The sequence below is a fragment of the Lygodium microphyllum genome, chromosome 28 (assembly GCF_053477565.2).
Source record: "Lygodium microphyllum isolate KBCC chromosome 28, Lygodium_microphyllum_v1.1.10, whole genome shotgun sequence".
NCBI classification, from domain to species: Eukaryota; Viridiplantae; Streptophyta; class Polypodiopsida; order Schizaeales; family Lygodiaceae; genus Lygodium; species Lygodium microphyllum.
The window spans coordinates 54,583,267-54,587,635 of NC_141162.1; the positions used below are offsets into that span (position 1 = coordinate 54,583,267).

A 4,369-nucleotide genomic window follows, 5' to 3' on the forward strand; every position below is an offset into this window, starting at 1 on the left:
AGTGACTAAGAATCCCTGGTCGGCCAAATACTCGCGAGCAAGGTCCATACAACCCATAACTAGACCCTTTGAGAACGTGTTCCACTTGGGAATAGTCATGCCCTCTACAAACAATATTGGTATTATGATATATGAGAAGTGAGTTTGATGTAAACCTTGTGTGATAGAAAGCATAACTTACCCAAAGGGATGGGACCTAGAGCATCCACAAGCAAGCTCGTAGGAAAATCCGCAAATATCAATCGAGCCACCTCTTGACATGGAACTCCATCTTTGCTATAAAGATGCATCTTTTGTGTTGCCAAAAACTTGTTGATGCTATACACAAAACAACATAGTCATTAATGCAAAGTAACCGATGATGCAATGCTATATGCAACATGTAAATTGATGTTCTTGCAATATGTAGTTGTCATGTCTACCTATCAAGGGCAAATCTATCAATTTGGGTCACATCCACTAATAGAGCATCGACATATGTTTGATACTGGAACCCTGCAACAATTATCTCAAAGTAATTTATTTTTAATAATCATACACGAATTTCAAGTTAATATAAGACTTCTCACCTACTAAACGGGTCATAGGTCGCCTCTCCCAATTCTCTCGACCAAGAGATGAATCTGCAACAAAGGAGGTGGTGGGTGCCATAGAGGACTCTGGCACATTTTTTCTCCCTGGATTACCTTGAGTACCCTGGGTGGCACCTTTGGTAGCCTTGGTTGCTTGCTTCTCTACAGTGGTGGGTGCGGTAAGCGGTTCATGAGTATCAACTCCCTCCTTGAATCCTACATAGTATCATTCACCCTTAGACTCCCATGCATGAGCACAAAAACTATTGCTACAAAAGCGACAAGATGTTTACATAGATTGAAGTACTTACTGTCATGCAGATCTTTCTCTTGCTTAGGGATAACCCCCACAGGGTAATCTAGCCACCAAGGGCAAACACTTGCCTCCCATGCCGTCAATTTTCTATCACGTAATGATGGAGAATACATAGTGTTCTCGTCACGAACATCAATCCACTCTCTTGTGAATTGCGGAGCTGCATCTAGCCTCTTCTCTTCTACACATTGTAGTATCCACCTGCAACATTCTTGCCAATTACGCAAGCAAATGCATGCAATCTAATATGAAAATCAGACACACAATCTAATATGAAAATGCATGCTAACCTATAAATCACACGTTTGGCTGAAAACGTAAGCTCCGGCATCTTCTCTGCAACATCTGAAGATTTCACTCCATCCAAGAGGTGTACAAAAGCCTACACAAGTTTCACAAGCGCTTAACATTAGCACATATACATTTTAAGAAAGAACTTAAGAAAGCAATATGTTGGCACTGCATTGAGTCAACCTGCATGACATGATTCTTCATGTTAAGCTTAAAGAACTCCTCAAATGAATCTGGTAGCTGTGGACCTTCTACTTGTATCCTATCAATCTGAAGTAGTGCCTCCGAATGCAAGTGAGCCCAATATGTCTCTTTCTTCATGTAAACCCGAAAGAGCTTATAATCACCAAAATGCGGGTATTGGGGGTCTTTGGCCTTTGTGAGACTCATAAGATGCAACAATATTTTTTTCCTGTGATGCACAACAATATACACAAATAGAAAGCATTGAAGAAAAAAGCATCACATACACACACCTTGCGTTATATATACAAATTACCTTTCCGCAGGGATTTTTGAGCTTGTGAGACAATACAGCTTGTCTCTTGTGATCTTGAGCATGCTTGCATCATCCCACTTTAGCCCAAATAACAACTTAAAGAACTCATCACCATTTTGGGGATTAGCAATGGATAGGTATTTGTAACCCCTATCCTTAAGGCGCTCCTCTTCCACCCTTGTAGCCTTCTCCAAACGTTTCTTCCTCTCTACCTCATCTAGACCAAGAGCCTCAAGCTTAGCAGTTTCTTTTGAGATGAAGACATGAAATTCATCCTATCATTCCAAAAAAAAACTAAATTAGAGATAGAAAAGCACATCTCATACAAGTGAGCCATAGAAAGAAAATCACCTTCCATACAAGCTGAGATATCAAACCGCAAGGAGAGTTATACCATGGAGCAACACCATGATAATACCTTGCCTCTATACTCATCTCAACCTCAGCCCACTTCCTCATGGCCGGACTCAATCTATCTAGAATGGAGTCTTTGTTTGCAATACCAAACTTTTGAAACATATACACCTCATGCGCAATATTTGGAGTAACATGAGCTCTGGCAATACTATTGAAAATGAACAAAAGCATAATATGAGAATGTAAGTGTAACATATTACAAAGAGGAGCATAGTTAAAGGAAGAAGACTTATGCGTTGGTGGTGTCTAGTGCGAGTAGTAGCTCTGCTTCCTTTGCCTTGGGCACCTCAATGAATTGGCACCGTACACTAACATGGTAGTGAGCATAGTCGGAGTACTCTGTAATTGAAAACCAACAAACATAAGAATGGGATACGAACATTCAATACTTGTATGTATAGTGGACAACTTACTTTCCTTGATGCGTTTCCACCACGTTTTAAGCCTGTGGTTTCCATCCCAAACCAAGAACTTTTTACCCTTAAGGTCTTGCCACTCTCTTCCAAGAGCCCTCTCAAAATCCTCATTTCTTTGACGCCATATTGGACCCCATTCATCTAGATTGCTAGCTGTCACAGACATGGTCTCCCCTCTCGGACCTTCAACTGACACAAGGAAGTGTCCCATAGTCTCAAGATAACCAGTGGAATCAAAGGAAGGAATCAACCACTGGGCATCATCCGTAGCAAATCTGACTGCCTCATGAGCCACTAATCTGCAAAGAGGCACAAGAGGAGGTAGCGTCCTCTTTTTTATATAAAATTGACTCAGCACATCCTTCATCAGTCCTAGAGAGACTTGCTTGCCTAAGTTCCTTGAGTGCTTCTTTTCTTTTTCATCATCATTCTCCCTTTGATCACTATCACCACTCACCTCTTCTTTGTCATCTAGACTATCATGCTGCACATTAGTCTCTGTAGGAGCAGATATTAATAAGTAAAAATTAACAAAAGTAGCATTAAACCAATCATATTTAATACATAACACTGAACAAAACGTCATATGTAAATGAAATGGACACATAAGTGACTACCTGTGTGCTCCGCAACCCCGTCAATTGTATTGGAGTCCCCATCCACTTGTGCTTCGTCATCAATGTAGACACATCTTTTTGGACCACGTCCTTTCTTTATTGAAGGAGTGTCCACTGATCTCAAACGCGATGATGCTTCTTGCTCTAAGATCCGCCCAGGAACACATCCTGAACGTAGCTTCATACAGACTTCACGGCTACTATGAGGTGACACACATTTCTTTCTCTTTTTAAGCACTCTTTTAGGTGCCATAACTTTCTCTACACACTTACAAATAGATACACAATCAACCTCTTTAAGATTAACAACACAATCAATCTATTTAAGGTTAGCAACACAATCAATCTCTTTAAGGTCACGGGACAAAGCCACGGACGAAGCCACACGCTTGTGCATAAGCCCACGGATCGTCCGCGCGGACGCGGACGATTGGGGGGTTCAATCTCTTACCTTATTCTCACGAAGCATATGGGACGAAGCCACACGCTTGTATCCATGGGGGGTTCAATCTCTTACCTTGGAGGCCCGTCGGACGGCATACGGGACAGTTGCCATGGGGCATAAGCCCACCCATTGTCCGCGTGGACGCGGACGATTGGGGGGCTTCAAGGTGTTACCTTGGAGGCCCACACGACGGCGCATACCAAATGACGGGGCATAAGCCCACCCATCGTCCGCGTGGACGCAGACGATTGGGGGGCTTCAAGGTGTTACCTTGGAGGCCCACACAACGGGACGGCATAACCAAATGATGGGACGACATACGGGACAGTTGCCATGGGGCATGAGCCCACCCATCGTCCGCGTGGACGCGGACGATTGGGGGGCTTCAAGGTGTTACCTTGGAGGCCCACGCGACGGCTTAGCCCACACGAAGCATGACCGAATTAACACAACGGCTTAGCCCACACGAAGCATGACAAAGCGTGACAAAGGTAAACCAAAAGACGAAGCTTAAGCCCACCCATCGTCTGTGTGGATGCAGACGATTGGAAGGCTCAAGATAATACCTGGGACGGACGAAGCGTCACGGACGAGGATACGAACAGTCGCGCAGTGCTGCAGGAGTTACGAACAGTCGCCACGGGGCATGAACAGTCGCGGATGCAGGAGTTATGAATAGTCGCGGATTGGGAGGCCACCGTCGTGAGGCACTGTCGTTAGTCGCTAGTTGTGGGGCTTTCCCTCCAGCCCTGTTGGTTTCTACATACACAAACACAGCTTGGTGCACTTCTAGTAG

The 4,369-nt window shown here is 44.0% G+C and overlaps 1 long non-coding RNA gene across 1 annotated transcript; it reads right to left on the reverse strand.

The window, feature by feature from the left end:
• Nucleotides 1-202: 202 nt before the first annotated feature.
• LOC148011454 (uncharacterized) lies at nucleotides 203-673 on the reverse strand. The gene is made up of 3 exons (XR_015689296.1): nucleotides 570-673; nucleotides 423-495; nucleotides 203-318 (listed from the first exon to the last, which is right to left on the reverse strand). It is a non-coding gene; the product is annotated as an uncharacterized LOC148011454 (long non-coding RNA).
• Nucleotides 674-4,369: the final 3,696 nt, after the last annotated feature.